This window comes from Schistocerca cancellata, chromosome 5 (genome assembly GCF_023864275.1).
Source record: "Schistocerca cancellata isolate TAMUIC-IGC-003103 chromosome 5, iqSchCanc2.1, whole genome shotgun sequence".
Classification (NCBI taxonomy): domain Eukaryota; kingdom Metazoa; phylum Arthropoda; class Insecta; order Orthoptera; family Acrididae; genus Schistocerca; species Schistocerca cancellata.
This window is the reverse complement of record NC_064630.1, coordinates 288,315,671-288,334,631: the sequence shown is the minus strand read 5'-3', so window position 1 is coordinate 288,334,631 and position 18,961 is coordinate 288,315,671.

Here is an 18,961-nt window from a genome sequence, read left to right as displayed (position 1 = left end):
AGTTCTGTACCTATGGCCGTGATAAAAATATGCCGCACTGCTGTCCCCAATGCTACAGCTGCCTCTGACCTGAGCACGAGTAGCTTAAATGACGATGATAAGTTTGCGGCACAGATTCTAACGCACCGCTTAAATGAAAAGCCCACATTATTGCCTCACACAATCGATCCTTAGCGTACGAGTAATTTATGTTTGTGTCGATAGAGATTTGTAGTGCCATATTTTCTTAGGAACATTACATTTTATTTATGCAGCACACTTTAGGTCAACCTGAAACAGCTGATCGTGGGTCCACAGTCGATTATGTTGAGATAGGCAACCAATGCTCAAAAACGCATATTCATTTTGTTGGGCATACACAGTGTAAGAGCATAAAAACAACGTAGCACACAGTAATTGTTCAAAACGATGATCGCCTGTCGCAATGCTTGTGTTGCAACGGCGCGTGCTGTTCTACTTCACTCCTACAAAGATTCCGGGTGTCTGCAGCGGGTGACGAACAGTGTACAACCCTTACTACCAAACAGACTTACAGTGTACAATCCAACTCAAAAGCACGTGTGATTGTGGCGTCCGCATGCGCGACCAACTGAAGTTGGTATAAACACGCCGGGAACAGGGCTCTTCCTCCTTCCGCGTCTGCGACGTTCGCCATGGCTGTCTCAATGCAGGATGGCGCTATGCTTGTAAAGCTATATTACAAGAATGATGACTGTGCACACGTCGCACTGCAGAAGTTCCGCACACTGAAGGGTTTGAAAAACGGCGTTGCTCCGATGACTGCCATGGGTCTGGAGAAAATGATTCGGAAATTCGAAAAGACGGGTTCTTTTCGTGTGCAACCTGGTAGGGGGAGGAAACGAATTCGAAAAGACGGGTTCTTTTGGTGTGAAACCTGGTAGAGGGAGGAAACCAACTGATTCGACTTCAGTGGAAGCAGTGGCCACAGCAATGCAGGAGGAGAAGAGTGGTGGTGTGCAAACGTGTGGTGGACGGAGAATAACCTGAACATTCGACGTAGCTGTGAGAACGTTGTGTAAAATCCTACGAAACATCCTTCGTTGCTATCCATTCATAATTACCCATGTGCACGACCTCCTTCCTGTTCATCTGACCGCAAGAGGATCTTTGCTTTAGAATTTCTTACTCGCAAGGAAATGGTCTATGATTAGCCGCGGAAGATTTTGTGCACAGACGAAGCCCATTTCCATCTAACAGGATATGTGAATACACAGAATTCTCGAATATGGACTATGGAAAATCAACACACAAATCAAGCAGTACCACTTCATCCAGAAAAGGTCAGCCCGCATCTCGTGGTCGTGCGGTAGCGTTCTCGCTTCCCACGCCCGGGTTCCCGGGTTCGATTCCCGGCGGGGTCAGGGATTTTCTCTGCCTCGTGATGGCTGGGTGTTGTGTGCTGTCCTTAGGTTAGTTAGGTTTAAGTAGTTCTAAGTTCTAGGGGACTGATGACCGTAGATGTTAAGTCCCATAGTGCTCAGAGCCATTGAGCCAGAAAAGGTCACTGTATGGTGCGGGTTTACGGCATCATTTATCATAGGGCCGATTATTTCGAAGAGACAGTTGCTTCCGGTTCTGTTACCTGAATGTCCTTCTCTTGAACCCGGTAGGCACAGAAAAAAAAAATGTGAAGAGGGCTTCATAAGCACGGAACTGAGGGAGAGATGGAATTCCAAAACAGGAGAAAATAGTGCTGAACCCAGGAAACTGAAAAATAGAGCAATGGAAAATTGTCGTTTGGGGGGATAAGTCTTGTTTCACACTATTTCCAACTTCTGGCGAGTTTTTGTCCCTAGAGTGAAGCATGGCGTCTTTCATTGTTGATTTGGGCGGCCTCATCGTGGTATTCCATGAGTCCCATAGTATTATGAGACCATTTTGGCTGATCAGGTCCATAGCGAGGTACAATGTCGTTCCCCAGTAATTACGCTGTGTTCCGACAGGGAGCCTCTTCACACAGCTGGCGTCGTCCAGGAGTGGTTTTGTGCGCACGAGACTATGTTAGTGAGCATTTGTGGTCTACTTTGGAGATATGTGTGCGTGATCGCTATCCACCAGCATCATCGTTACCGGAAACTGCCACTGTTCTGCAGGATGATTGGTATAAAATTACCTTGACAACCATATATTTATATGGATATATTTATCTATTCCAGGACGAGTGGAATATGTGTTGAATGCCAACAGTTTTCTTACGCCACGTTAGATGCGGTGATGTGCTGTGTATGTGTTGTTTCCACATATTTGTCCACTAGCTGAGCAAGTGGTGAGGATGTGCCATAGTCAGTACCGCAAATCAGCTTTGCTAGTCGTATAACGTGGCTCATCGACCCACAAGCGCTTCTTCTACTTCCCCATGTATCGCTTCTAACAATCTATGAAACCTTCTGAGGTGATTCACGCATTAGTTCTTGTCATCCACTGTTTGTTAGTAATAGTACAGCAATGAAACCATCTTGACAAGTCATTCATTATCCTTGGTGCCAACAACGATCTCCGGTGCCTGACGACTGATTCATCAGCTCAAAAAATTTTAGGCAGATTAATTAATTAAATTATTATTCATAGGTCGTTGGGAGTAAGTACTATCCGACATGAGGAGTTTGGCAGGGAAGGTGAATTCTTGGTAGGCCGCATCAAGTCAATCAGGAGTCAAATTTCCCAAAATCAACAACAGAACTTCATGCTGATTTGACGTTTGTTGCCATGTTACCACAGTCGTGTTGATATTTTAACTACCAGCAGTGTACTGCAATGATTCTCCTCTCCGTAACCCTACCCTACCAAAAAAAAAAAAAAAGAATGTTGTACCTGCAACAACAGGAATGTGTGCCTTCCAGGCAATAGTAATTCAGCGTGGTATTGCTGATCCTTTGGTCCACTAGAAAAAATTCTGATTTACTTTCTTCGTGGGTTTATTCTGCCACAAATCAGGTCTTTGGTATTGCAGCAATGTTGTCCCTTGTACATACATCATCATCATCACCATCATTTCCCTGGGCTTTAGTCGCACTCCAACGTGGTGTCGACCTTGTTACTAGGGATTTGGCAACGTTAGTGATGGAGGGTGGACAGATGACCATCCTGTCGCCACGCAGTACCCCCTGGGATGGAAATAGTGTACCCCAGCTGTCTCTGTCTAGTGTGAGCCATGAAATAGAGCGAACGTTTACTAATGTCGGCGAGTTGTGTAACTGATGCGGGACGTGGGGACTAGCCCAGTATTCACTTAGTGGGATGTGGAAAACCGCTTAAAAACCACGTCCAGGTTAGACAGCACACCGGCCTTCGTCGATAATCCACTGGGCGGATTCGATCCGGGGCCGGCCCGCCTATCCGAGTCCAGGAAGCAGCGCATTAGCGCTCGCCGCTAAACTGGCGGGTCGCTGTCCGTCGTACATACGTTTTGGATTTTTACGTGAAGTCATACGGACCCCGTTCAGAGGGGTTATAAGTCTCATTTACAGAAAGACAATGAGAGTGCTGAAATACCCACACTCAAGTGTCACACCTATGGTATTATCTAGTAGCAATTTTGTCTTATGCTAGCAGACAGAGCAACAGTGTACTAAATAGTCGAACGCACAACACACACATGTCTTAGTAGCTAACACTAAATCTCCATGTAATGAAACTTTTAAGCTTCTAAAAGCTGTGGTGGAAATAAAATAGTGACTAGCAACAATAAACTGGCAGTTCCTTTTAAAATGTTATCTATCACCTTCATTGTACAAAAACCCGAAAGTACTTTGGACATTATAAGGGACAAACGCTCCGATCATAATGTTTTTATCGAAATACAATTTATGATAAACAACGTAAAGCATGTTAATTCAATATATCGAGAGCTTAAATGTTATCAGCAAGTTAGGAAAGTAAACAGGACTATATGTCTGTAGCCTACAATAAGTTCCTTGACAGTGTTCTATGCTGCCAACCACGAAGCTCATGCTTTCGCTGTTTGTGCTTATCTGGCTACTGAGTGGGTAGAATATCTGTTATTTAGAATCTCCTGACAATTAAAGAGTGCAAGTGTTTCAGTTTTGAGATAGTATTAAGAAATTAATGATTGTGTCTGCCTAAATACAGTTTTTTATTCATCAGTCTTCACAATGGTTTGCCGTGACCTGCCACGGATTCCGCCCTTGTGCCAATGTTTTCGTCCTAGACATATACTTGCACCCTACGACCTCAGTTATCTGTTGGATGTTTTCTAACCTCGGTCTCCACTCCAGTAGCCTCTACAGCATCCTATGGCACCCTGGAGTTTATTAACGCACGTCATATCATCCAGTTCCTTCTTGTCAATGGTTCCAATATGTCACTTCCATCGTGGGTTCTGTAGAGAATCTCTTCACTCTTAATCTTATTAGTTCACCCAATTTTCGATGTATTTCTGTAGTAGCTCACCGCATCGCTCCGATTCTCCTGTATTACGGTTTCCTCAAATCCATGATACACTACCATACAATGCTGTGCTCCAAACGTACATTCTCAAAAATTCCTTCCGCAGACTGACACCTACGAAACTAGCAGACGTTTTTGGTCAGAAAGACCCTCTTTAACAGTGCTGGTGTACTTTTCGAGTTCTCCTTGCTCATACGTCACTTATTTTCTTTTAGCGTAGCTCAACGTGTGCTTTCTGGTACAAATTTTGATATTCAGTTTATCGCTAATTACATTTCTATTATTTCTCTTGATCTTTTTTCTGTTTACTCTCTCAATACTCTGAACTCGACTGTTCATTCCATTCAAGAGGTCTTGAAATTATTCTTCCCCTCATCTGAGGACAGCAATGTATCCCTCGAACCATAGCAATGATATTACCACGTCGTAGCCAGAATCAGTCTGAATCCTAATGCAGAGTCGCAATGAAATACACACTTATTACGACCACCATCTTAAAGCGAAATAGGACTTCGGTACAGAGGGTGCTGCTACTTACAGAAACATTGAATATTCCCTCTACAGAGAGGCCTTTACGGTTGTCACGATAGCGTTGCATGGAACACGGAATACAGTGGTGAAGATCTCAGATACCTAAAATGTAAGGAAACGTTACTGTCAGTGTACGCGTTCACCAGCAAGTACAGCACGGACGTCCCCAAATCGCTGGCTGCACGGCGAGCAAGCGGAGCACTCACCATCCAGTATTTGCGACGTAAGCACCACCCAGTTTCGACGCAGCAATGATAGCTCACACAGCAGCTGCTGTATCGTGGAAGGTCGTCGACACAGTAGCGCACAAACACAGCCGTCGCACCCTGGTGGCCTGCAGCTCTGCTCACCGGAATGCCGGAACACTCTCGCTGACGTCGTTCATGGGCCCCAGAAAGGCAACCAGCAGCTCTGTACAAAGTAGCCGTAATGATGTACAGATACGCTACGTCCTGTCTGAGAGAGACCGACCCCCGATTCTGGCGGCTGGTCGTATCTGCGATTCGGGGGACAGAAATTACTGTGCTCCCCAAGAACGATGTGGGTTGACCAGCTCGCCAAGGGTTACCAGTGAGACTTACAGAGGCCTGTTGTTAGGCGCCATAGACTTCCCATGAGCAACGACGAGGATAATGTAGCAGCAGCTCTCAGCAGCAGAATCCACCATCTAGTTGGCGATGTCATCTCAGTAGGGCGCTGGTGGTACGTTACGGGTTACGCCTCGGCACTAGTGAGCTACAACATTCAACTACAGCTGAGACTAAACTGTGAAATTCAGGGTGTATACATCTAGTAGGCTACGTCAAATAGGTATCCATTTGTGGGAACGACCGAATATGTCCTGGTTTCCGAAGCTCGTCAGTGATCCTACTCTCATCAGGGTGTAGCAACTTCACCTGTCAGACGCTCTTTTCTGGTCTGCCAGTAAAAATAATTACGCTAGCCTTCACCTCTATTTTATTGGGACATTTCGATAATCCTAATAAGATGATAGCCCTCTTCGACATCACAGCAATTCATTACACTGACTGCTTGGCCGCTTAGCCCTTCCTGGGTGTAGCTAAAACTTCCGTTTTTGCTGTTACTCCACCAGTGTTTCACTCTCGCTGGCATTCTATCGGACTGTTGACACAATCTGTTTGCCTCTCGCGTTTCATGGGTAGAATAGTATTTTTAGTATCCATCCAGAATATTATTCTGGCTCGTGACACGACATACAGGGTGAAAAGTATTTAAACCGACAAACTCTGGGAGGTTGTAGGGACATAAAAACAAGTATTTCTCCCTAATGTCATTTTTTCCTATGAGGAGTATTTAAACCGGTAGAGGAAGATTTCTCTGGCTTCAAATTAATTAAACCAACAAACACTTTTCCATTTTTTATGACCAAGAGACAACACATTAACACAACCCAATGCCAATCACAGTAGCTTTTCAAAAATGCACACGACGACTCAAATGTGCCGGCGCCCCGTCATGATGGAACCACATGCGTTGTCCTGTAGGGAGCGGGACGTCTTCCAGAAATTCTGACAATGCTCTAGCGAGAAAATTGTAATAGTGCCTGCCATTTAATGGCCTAGGTAGCAGGTACGGCCCAATTTAACAGTCCCCAACAACACCGACCCACACATTAACGAAGAACCGCACTTGATGAGCGCTAGTAACTGTGGCATGTGGGTTATCCTCACTCAAAACATGCGAACCGTGCGAGTTGAAGACTCCATCACGCCCGAACGTTGCTTCATCGGTAAACAACACAGAGGACGGAAATGTAGGATGCATTTCACACTGTTCCAGGTACCACTGCGGAAACTTTGCTCTGGGTGGATAATCAACTGGTTCCAGGTTGTGGACACGCTGTAAGTGAAATGGACGTAACAACTGCTCTCGAAGGACTGTTCTTACATTCGTCTGATTCGTCCCCATGTTACGTGCAATTGCACGAGTACTGATTGAAGGATGCCGCTCCACATGCTGCAAGACAGCTTCCTCAAACTGCAGCGTTCTTACCGTGTGACGGCGTCCCTGTCCAGGAAATCGGCTAAATGACCCGGTCTCACGCACACGTTGGTACACAGCAGCAAAGGTCGTATGATGTGGGATACAGCGATTAGGGTATTGTTGTTGATAAACCCGCTGTGCAGCTCGTCCGTTGTGGTGCACTACGTAGTACGCACTAACCATTCAGTGTACTCACTCCAGGTGTATCGGTCCATTAGTAAACAGAGAGAATGCGCTACTACAAAAAAATGGTTCAAATGGCTCTGAGCACTATGGGACTTAACATCTGAGGTCATCAGTCCCCTAGAATTTAGAACTACTTAAACCTAACTAACCTAAGGACATCACACACATCCATGCCCGAGGCAGGTTTCGACCTGCGACCGTAGCGGTCCCGCGGTTCCAGACTGAAGCTCCTAGAACCGCTCGACCACACCGGCCGGCTGCGCTACTACACTGGTGGACAGTAGTTGCCTACAACTAAACAGCGTAATACGCCCTATAACAACTGAAGATCGTAATACGGCCTCTAACAGCTGAAGAGCGTAATACGGCCTCCACCGGTTTAAATAATACCAATAGGAAAAAATGACATTAGGAAAAAATATCTGTTTTGATGTCCCCTACAACCTCCCTGAGCTTGTCGGTTTAAATACTTCTGACCCTGTATACAAACATTACCAGCATTACAGATTTCGACAACTTTCTTGAAATCACAAACGCGAAGTCACAAATAATGGCTTGCGGCTGGTTTTGAACATGTGCCATGTAACACGTCAACCAGATATGCTGTTACACTGGTACAGTACAGCTCAAGACTGTTTCTTCCTGCCACTATTACACAACTAGACCCCAGGGCATAGGACAACGAAGGTTCTACAACACTAAAACAAATTAGTAACAAACTCACACAAATGAGTTAAAAGTCTTACTTATCTTTGTGACTAGAAGAACAATGAAGACAGCAACACTGCTTGTAATACAACACAAAAGTGGTCCTCAATGGCAAAGTGCAAACAACAGCAGGTAAACGTAACAGTATAGCAAATGCCATTTACAACAGCTGTCTGTTCTCTTGTAAGAGTTCACTAAACGACGTTGCCTACGTCATCCCTAGATGATAATCTGTAACTAAGTGGGCCACAGTTGTTCTTCCGAGTAGGCTTCTGTCTGTTGTCGTCCGGTCATTGGCGGATTGTACTCGGCCGGCAATTGGCCGAGGCGAAGTCGATATCTTCATCCTCAGCGCCGCCGGTGTCGCTGGTAAAACCCGCTCAAATGGTGAAACTCTGTGGTCCTGGCACATGCTTACATCTTACCTCCTCTGGTGGTTTTGTCCTGGCTGTGTCTTGTTCGGACGACACAACACTCTTTATCTCAAAGGAGGACGTTTTCAATTATTTGCCGGTTGCATTCAAATCTCTGTCAATCCTCTACAGCTCTTGCCCTGTACAGTTCCCTCCAGTACCATGAAAGTCATTCCCTGGTGCCTTAACGGATATCCTAACATCTTGTCCCTTTTTCTTGTCCGTGAATTCCACAAAATCCTTTTCTTGCCGACTGTACGGAGAACCTCCTAATTTCTTATCTCATCAGTCAACCTAATTTTCAACATTCGTCTGTGGCACCACATCTCAAATAAATTGATTCTCTTCTTTCCCAATTTTCTCACAGTCTGTGTTTCCCTACCACACAACGTTGTGCTCCAGACGTACATTTCCAGAATTTTCTTCCTCAAATTGAGGCCTATGTTCGCCAGTGGTAGATTTCTCATAGCCAGTGCTATTCTGCTTAATATGTGCTCCTAGCACCGGCCATCATGGATTATTTTTGTACCAAAGTTGGAAATTCCGTAACTCTGTCTAAATCGTGATAACCTATTTTGATGTTTGGCTCCTCGCTGTTCTCATTTTTGTGTTACTTCTTATTATATTCGCCTTTCTTCGATTTACTCCCAATCCATATTGAGTACTCATTAGAATGTTCATTTCATTCAACACATCCATTATTTCTTCTTCACTTTCACTGAAGATAGAAATATCATCAGCGAACATTATAACTGATATCTTTGCAACTCAAATTTTAGGTCAAGTTCTATACCTTTCTTTTATTTCCGTCATTGCTTCTTCTTTGCGTAGATTTGGCAGTAGGGGCAAAAGACTACACTCCTATCATATATCCTTTTTCGTTCAATCACTTCGTCCTTAGCCTTTTAATCCTATTGTTTTCTCTTGATACTTGTATGTATTGTATAGTACTCGTATTATTGTGTAGTTTATAACATTTTTAACAGAATTCGAACATTTCGCCCATTCTATATTGTTCAGTGCCTTTTCTTGAGGGTTAAATCTCATGAACATATCTTGATTTTTTTTTCGTCTTCCTTCAATTTTCAATTGCAACTTCAGAGTTGCCTCGCTGGAGACTTTATCTTTCCTAAGGCCAGGCTGATCGTCATCCAACACATCCTCAATTTTCGTTTCCATTATTCTGTATAGAATGCTCAGCAACTGAGATGCATGAGCTCTTAAGATGATTGTGTGATAATTCTCGAACTTGTCGGCTCTTGCAATCTTCAGAATTGAATGGATGACTTTTTTCTGAAAGTCTGACGGTATCAAAGTTCTTTTAAATCCTGATTTTAATACTGGATATTTTTTTTCTATATCGACTCCTGTTCCTTTTTTTATCACTTCATCAGACAAGCCTTAGCCCTTGTAGTTGCCTTCAATGTACGCTTTGCAATTATCCGACCTCTCTAGCGGAATTCCCGTCACACCCTTAACATTACCACCTTTGCTTTTATTATCACTCAAAATTGTTTGGCTTTCCTATATGCTGTGTCAGTGCTTCCGACAATAGTTTATATTTCTATTTCTTCATGTTTTCATGGGGTAAGTTCGTCTTAGCTTCCGTGCGCTTTCTAAAAAATGGTTCAAATAGCTCTGAGCACTACGGTACTTAACACCGGAGGTCATCAGTCCCCTAGAACTTAGAACTACTTAAACCTAACTAACCTAAGGACATCACACACATCCATGCCCGAGGCAGGATTCGAACCTGCGACCGTAGCGGTCGCGCAGTTCTAGACTGAAGCGCCTAGAACCGCTCGGCCACTAAGGCTGGCTGGACTTTCTATTTATTTCTCCTAAATAACCTGAATATCCTGGATTATCCTGAACGTTATTGCACTTCCTTCTTCCATCGATCAACTGAAGTGTTTCTCTGTTACCTATAGTTTCTCTGCACTCACCTTCTTTCTACTTATGATATTCTTTCCAGTTTCTGTGATTGCTCTTTCTAGAGATGCCTATTAATCTTCAACTAAACTGCATATTGAGCTATTCCTTATCGCAGTATCTATAACCTTAGAGATCTCTTCATTCCTTTACATTTTTGTGTCCCTCTTCTTTGCGCACTGATTCTTCCGGAGCAGTCTCTTGGACTTCAGCCTACTCTCCATCATTAGTAAACGTTTATCTGAGCCTATATCTTCTCCTCATCTCGCATTACTATCCAGTACTTGATTTCGGAATCTCTGTGTGACCATGATGTAATCTAACTGAAATCTTATCGTATCTCTCGTCCGTTCGTAATATATCTCAAACTTTTGTGGTTCTTGAACAGGATATTCGCTATCATCAGCTGAAATTTATTGCATAACTGAATCAGTCGTTCTTATCTCTTAGACCAAACACAATGTCCATATTGCCACTTAACCCTTTCTTCTACTCCTTCCCCTACAACCGATTTTTAATCCCCCATGTCTACTGGCTCTTTATCTCCCTCTTGGTATTCATTTGCCTGTTCGACATCCTTTTGTAGTTTCACTATCTCTTCATTTCTGCGTTGTGACATCGGCGTGTATTTCTCATCTATCGTTGCCGGTGCAGGTTTGCTGTCGATTCTGATGAGAGCAGCTCTGTCAGTTAACTGTTCACAGGAACTCACTGTCTGGCCTACCTCCCTATTCATAACGGATCCTAGTCTACGTATACAATTTTCTACTGCTGTTGATGTTTCTGTAAAATTACCTGACCACAAAACCTTGTCCTCTTTCCATTTTATTTCGGCGACCCCACTAAGCTAGACTGAGCGTCAACAAATTACTTTTCAGGTTTTCTTGCTTTCCTGCCATGTTCAAACTCCTGACATTTCACGTCCAGGCTCGTAGAACGTTATCGTTTCGTTGATTATTCAGTCTTTTTCTCATGGTCACCTTCCCCTTGACAGTCCCCTCCCGGAGACACGAATGGGTGACTAGTCCGAAATCTTTTGCTAAGGGGGAATAATCGCGACACTTTTTCAGCCACAGTGCACATGTCATGCGGATACATACTCGTATTATGTCTCTTTCATGGAGCTGTTTCCATTGCATCCTCGTGCCCTTTGCTGATCCTTGCACTTTTGGGGGCAGTTTCCCACCCCAAGAGCAAGAGAGTGTCCTGAACCTCTTCCCGCTCCTCCGCCATATTTGACAGGACCCCTGACTGAACGAGAGTAACTTCTGATGCCGGAAGTCTTCTACCGCCTTTGCCGATAATATTTATTCAAATCGCGATCAGTGGCGGGGTACCGACCCGGGACCCATGAGATTTTTATACATACCTTTTCATTCGAGTATTTAGTTCTTAGGCATCGATTCTTATTTTTTACTCTTGTGTTTTAGAGCATGTAGTACATTACATCTTTTTCTATAGCTAACTCCTATTTTTCTCAGAATTTCGTACATCTTCTACAATTTTTCTTTCTCGAACCCTTTTTCTAGTTTGACATATCCTATGGCCATGTCATGTTTTTACAATACCCTACCTTCCATCATCAGCCGCAGTGTTAAAACTGTCTATCTGTTGTTTATACCTTTCTGAAAGCCAACCTGATTGTCACCTAACAGATCCTCAGTTTTCTTTTCCATTGTCCCGTATATTCTTCTTCTTAGCAAGTGGCTGCGTGAGTTGTAATGCTGACTACATGTTAGATCTCACACTAATGTGCCCTTTGTGTCTTCGTGATAGAGACTCTTGTGTTGTTTTTTTTTTTTTTTTTTCTTGGAGTATGATGCTACGTCTCCAGCCTCATAGATTCTACGAATCAACCGCAATAGTTGGTTGGTTACTGCTTGTCCGAATGTGTTTAGAAATTCCGTAGACCTGTTATGTAACCCTTGTGCTTATTTTATAGTAAGTCTTTTAACGCTTTATTAAACTGTGATTGTAATACTGGTTACTTTAAGTTTTCTGCTTTCTCTCCAATTCTTTTCTTGTCTCATTACCAGACTGTCATCCACGTCGTAGAGGTCATCACAATACAGTTTCCACTGATGTGCTCTTCCCTCTCCGTTTAACGCTGAAATTCTCATGGCACTCTCAATGCTAACGTCCTTGGTTTTAATTTTGTTGAAGTTTGAACTGGATTTTCTTTATGCTCAGTTAGATCATCTAATGACCATTTCTGTTACTTCTTATTTTTCCAGTAGTCATTTGGCCTTGGCTTTCCTGTACATCTTATTTATGTAATTTTTAAGTAAATTATTTTGCTGTATTACCTTTCCTGAACTCTTCCGTACTTCCTATTTTCATCAACAACTGAAGTCGGCGATCCTTTACACAACGTTTCTTTGCCGTTTACCTTCGTATGATGTCCCGCATGTGCTCAAGTGGAGATAGATCAGATGATCGAGCAGGCCAAGGTATCATCTTGACAGTCTGTAGAGCATGTAGGGTTACAAAAGCGGTGTATGGGCGAACGCTATCCCGTTGGAAAGCAGGCCTTAGAATGCTGTTGATGAGTGGCAGCGCAAAAGATCGAATCACCAGACTGGCGTTCAGTTTAGAAAACAGGACGTATGGATTGACTAAGAGAGTGCTCCAGCTGCCATAAGAAATTACACCCCAGATCATAACTCCAGCTGTAGGTCCAGTGTGTTTTGCACATAGACGGGTTGGTTGCCGGCCCTTAACTGGCTTCCTTGTAAACAACACGAGGCCGAGGAAGGCACCGAAGCAGAGCCAGCTTTCATCAGACAGCACAACAGATTCGCACCCTGTCCTCCAATGAGCTCTCGATTGAGACCACTGTGGTTTGGGGTCAGTGGAAAGCAGGCTATACGGCATCTGACTCGGAGTCGTGCAGTATTGAAGTTGTTGTGTCTCTGTAAGTTGAATGCTGCTCAAACTGCTGCTGCAGAAGCAACGCTATGCACCAGAGCCGTACGCGGAACACGATGGTCTTCCCTCTCGGTAGTGCCACGTGTTTGTCCGGGACTCGGCGTTCTTGCGACCGTGTATTCTCGTGACCACTGCTGCCAGAAATCATGTACAGTGGCCACATTAATGCCAAGTCTTTCAGCAGTATCGGAGATGGAACTTCCAGCTTCTCGTACCTCTATTACATGACCTCATTCAAATTCAGTGAGATGTTGACGATGGCGTCTCTGTTGCCTTAAAGGCATTTAACCCACCATGTCCAATGTCAAAGATAACTAAAACTCACGACCGTTACAGATTTTATTATAAGCAAACCTGATGAGCATCCTCATAGTGGCGCTATCAGTGTTACTATTATACGACTCACGAGAAATTCAAATAGATATCAACTCCCAGATGTAGAAACACGCCTACCAACTGTCATTTATTCATTTATGTCGCACAACTCATTATTGGTACTGCGACTCTTTTTCTGCCAGTGCATTTCTGCAATTAATAGCATACGCAACTTCGGGTACTTCCCGCCATCAGGATCCGATTATGTGGGCAGCAACAGGGGCAACGCTACGCAAGAACGAGCTTTGACGATATTTACATCTGAAAGATGTGCATGAACTTAAATTTCTAAATGTGGGGTTTGTTTGGTTATGGACTGGCTCAAAGGTGTGAGGCTCACAGATATGGGATTTTGGAAGAAGCTGTGTATATTACAAATTATGAGCATGATTTTATTTTTGGAGACTACATGTGAGGACACTACAGGCGTTAGTATTATGATTATGACGATGACGATGAAGATGATGATGATGATCAATGTCTCAAATGAAGAAAGGCTCCTGGCTCCAGAATGGTATTTAGACGAAAGAGGTACTGAATGAATTCTCTAAGGAACATGCTGATTAAATTCGAATAAAGTATAAAGACTCCATTGAGCTCTTCTACATAGAGAAAAAAATCGGCTTGAATTACTTAGGCGTTAATGAGATATGTAAAATAAGCCATGACTGGTAAAAGTCCATGTTTGCTACCTAATGGTAAATGGGCATGAACCTTTCCCTGTTCAACCATATCCAGTGCAGTCCATAAAAAGGAAGCAAATGGACGAAGATGTATGACAAATATTGGCTAATACCATGCAACAGGAGAACTGCTATCAGTTCACACTGCCGGTCTACGAGGCGTCAGATGTTGCCCACTCTTTCTGTTTACGTCGATATCTGGAGCACCATCGAGGAATCAGTTGGTTGACAGCACTATCGCGACGTTGTCGTCGTTGCACATGTGAACAGTGTTACGACTTCTGCATCACTTGTGAGTAGCAGACACAGTGGCTGCGCCAAAGACTGAGACGGCGTGGAGTTTTACAATTATTTATTGAACTTCCTTTAGAATTTCTCCCTCGTCGTCGCTGCCAAGCCCTGCGGATCACTCCGCCTGGCTGCTGCTGTGTAGATTCTCCGACAATGCACGCAGCGCGCGTTGCTGATCGCACTCGGGAGCCTCAGGCCACCATTGCTCCACAGGATGCCCTGTGGTTGAGATGAACTCATCGCTGCTCGGCGTCCCAGTACGGCACGCCCACGGAGCCGCATCGCCGTGAGGTCAGCTGCCGACGCCAGCTGCACCGGCGGCCGTCAGGTTCGTGAGGTGCCGTCATGGACGGACCACAAGTCGTGGCGCCGGGTTGCCGTGAAGTCCGGGAGCCTGTGACCAAGACCATGCTGTGGCCAGTCCTGCTGGAAGTTCTCGCTGTAGTTAGTCAGCCATGGTGCCGACCGAACTCAGGCCGAGCTCCAGAGCTGTAGTTGACATCTGGCAGTGAACAGATGACTCCTACGAGCTGGAACAGACTTCCGGAATCGTCACCTACGAAGATTGAACATTCAGACACGGACCACGTCCGTCCTCAGATCCGAACTGCTACCTAATGGCTTCTGTCTGTTGCTGCCTGCGCTCCACTATTTATATCCGGCAGGAGGATGTTTATTACCCTTGGTGGTACCTTTTTTTTATTACTCCTACAGTAAATTGCAGTGTAACTTAGCATGCTGGCCTCACTTCCCCTTACTGAGCACTCTCCAGGCTTCGCTCGGCGCTCGGTCCGTGTGCGTCCTTACATCAGCCTGTTGGTAGACTGCTGCTGTCAGCAAGGGTATCTGTGCCTGTCCACTTCGCAACGCCTCTGTTGCCGGCATGCCTCGGTTTTGGCATTCTCCAATGCGTGAAGCAACGCTTACTACATGTCCTTCTTGTGGTGACCCAGGATGGATGGGGAGTACTCCCGCCGGGGTAGTGTATCGTTTTGTGGGTGCAGGATACATGACAGTGAGGCTGCGGAAGCCGCTGATGGTGCTACTAGCCTCTAGTTGTTGCTTCGGCTGCTGATGTGGCAGCAGCGGATCTTGGCGGCTGCAGGGTGGCGGCTGTAACAAATACTGTGAAGATGTTTGCGAAGAAACTGCGAAGTGCCCTGTCCATTGCCCGCTGTATGCATTGGCTCACCATGAGAGGTATCCATACCTACTACAATTCATAGTGGGCGCATGCCGAACGTCATAGGCCAGACTGTACCAACAGCACGACAATGATTGATACTGCGCTGCGATGTGTCGTGATACCACGATTGCAGGTTCTCTATGATCTCAGCTAGGCTTTTGGACTTCGGAGATATGTTTCTGTAAATACACAAAAAACAGATAAGAATGATATCTCATGATTATTCTGAAATAATTTTACCTTTTAGTTCCCAGTTTGTTATTTAAGTATTCTGATTCTCCGATGCTTCATAGATGGGTTGGGACAACTTTGATATCAGTTGCATTTGGAACGTCTGGGACTGCTGTGATGCCGTTTTTGCTTAAGGGAATAGCCTTGGTTATTACCTTCGCTCATTGTATCTTAGTTACATGGAATAATACGAAAATATAATTGATTTTAGGAACTAGAACTGTGAAATGCCGTAATAGACAGACAGATAGGACTTTTTCGTTCATACTTTTCATTTATGTTTAACCACGGAAGGTACATCATACTTACACACAAACATTCTTGGGATTATGGAGAAATTTTTCCAAGGCAAGAGAAGAATTTCGAAATTACCAGTTTAGAATTTCTTTAAAGATCTGAAATCATATACATGTGTGATTGATTGCAGCAGCTGGCCAGAAAATTGAGCAATCAAATTTTAACAAAAGATGTTTTTAATCGTATTCCTTGATAGTTAGATTGGCAATGAGAATTAATAATCCGAAATACAAATCAAAAACTCAGAACAACTGAGTGAAACATACTGGACAACAACAAAACTGGCCTTTTATGTACTAAAACTTTTGCCTTAGGAAACGCCAATGAATTCTTACGTCGTCTTTATTTGCTTCCCTATTTTCTTACTGGATGATATTAATGGAAGTTATTATAATATATATATTTTTGACAACAGGTATGACTAACGTTGAACAATTCATTCCAGTAGAAATAATTTTTGCGTTGTTTATGTAAAGTGTAACTCAGGACAAGCCTTAAGCTAGATGTACTTCGGAAACTTCCCAAAACGACGGCTAGAAATGTGTATTAACGGGCTAGTACTGTGCCAAAGACAATCCACATCTCGCTTGCTAATTGGGTGCATAGTAAGTATGTAGTTTCATTAACAAGAAATAAGGTTGGTGTCGTAACTCAGCTACTATAAACGAAAAAAAGTTGCTTGCGAACTCCAGGAAATTCCATACATTATCCGTTATAACTTGTCAAAAGCCTCACCTTGATACTTCTATTTGTTTCCAATCTTTTCTGGGGTGACGTAGCTGCCTCACGTAGTGTAAGCGGCGCAGAGACGAGTGGAGCATCACTTTAGTGGCGAGATGGGCAGTAAATTGGGAAATCCACCGACAGAAACGACTTTTACTGATAGCAAAACGTTATTGGCGTGGAGCCTTGGAACGAGCATCTAGGCAGCAGCGGAACCGGGCTTCGGTTGGCGTGGGACTGTCGTCAGCAACTGTGAAACCTGCTTGAAGGACGGCGAAACCACATTCAGGTGACAGGGTGTTCGCTTCCCGCCGTATCATCACAGAACGTGGATGCTGCTGTCTCGTCCGCTCTGTTCAGCAAGGTAGCCGGTGATCTGTGCTATTTCTGACCACAGAGTACAACGCTGTGCAGGCACGTTTCGGAACAGAGTGTTCACCACAAACTGTAGGACGTGGTGTTTCGTAACACATGACACGTGTTTATCCGTTGTTGACACCACCACATCGTCATTTACGACTGCGTCGCACATGAGATGATCGTGATTGGACCGTCGATTGACGGAAATGTGTTGCCTTGTTGCATGCATCGTATTTCTTGTTAACCGATCTGAGAATCTTACGCGTACATGCTTTCAGGCGAACGGCCGCTGGGCTCCCAGATGACATGTGATAATGATCGGAAGCACTATGATAGCTGCAGACTATGCGAGCATTGTTTTAGACAACCTGTATCCGTGTCCCTTTTTCTCTGACGGTTTTTCCATCTTTATGTGGGGTAGCTTTCCATTTCACAAATCCAAGAAAATGAAGGAGGAAATTGACGGTGATGTACGTTGCTTTCTCCTATGATCGACGTAATAGGACGTTTTGAACAACAACACCAACTTATATTAGAGTGTAATCTATGGCTTATTTTATTTGTTCTTGAGTTAGTACAGTGAGGAACCCGCAGTGAAATGCAGAAAGCAAGAAAGAACAGTAAACTATTGAGACAAATCTAACGAATCACGTCACTTTCGGCATAAGCTACAAAAATAGTGTAAAAACCTACGTGTAAGATATAATACTCGGCGAAAGAAAACAGTTTTAACAACACAGTACGATTCTGCAATAATACATCTGCAGAGAGACTACGTACAGAGAGCATTTATTCTGTATCAGCCGTTAGAGAGCACAGTGATTCGCTTCGAGTCGTAATCACTCCAGACGTATTGAGCACTGGATGGGTTGGGCACGCGGGCCAAACCGGTCCCGGTGGCGGCTCGAGGAACAGGCACTTAGATCAGGTAGCCGGATTACGCTGCAGGTTCAAATGGCTCTGAGCACTATGCGACTTAACTTCTCAGGTCATTAGTCGCCTAGAACTTAGAACTAATTAAACCAAACTAACCGAAGGACATCACACACATCCATGCCCGAGGCAGGATTCGAACCTGAGACCGTAGCGGTCGCTCGGCTCCAGACTGTAGCGCCTAGAACCGGACGGCCACTGCGGCCGGCTACGCTGCAGGCCGCAGAGCCTCAGCGAGAGTTCGTGACACTTACATGGGGTGACACTTGTGCGGAGAGGGAATTTGTTGACATTTGCAAGGAGCCGAGGACGCTATAGAGAGTGGACAGGGTGTTCCAAAGGCAGGATGCATCGGCCTGTCCGCCGCCACCTGCGATGTATTCCGGGTAACGCCAAGGCCGTTTTCTGCACAAAGTTCCCTCTCCCTGCACCAGTTCGCACTGTGATTGGCCTTCTCCAAGAGTTCTCTATTGCAGCTGACCTGTGACTGGCAACAAACAGCGACTCTTGTTTTAGTACTGAGATAATGGATTTCATCGAGACCACCAGAGGGAGGCCTTTCCTGATTTACAACGGGCTTCGGTATACAGTGGGCTATACAAACAAACCAGAAGTGACTTACTGGCTTTATTTAAACTTTAAAAACAATAAATGCGAAGGAAATTCATACATGAAAGAACACATTTAACAGGAAGGTAGCCATTCTTGTATACCAGATGAGGCAGCAAATGAAGTGTGATGTCGTTTTATCA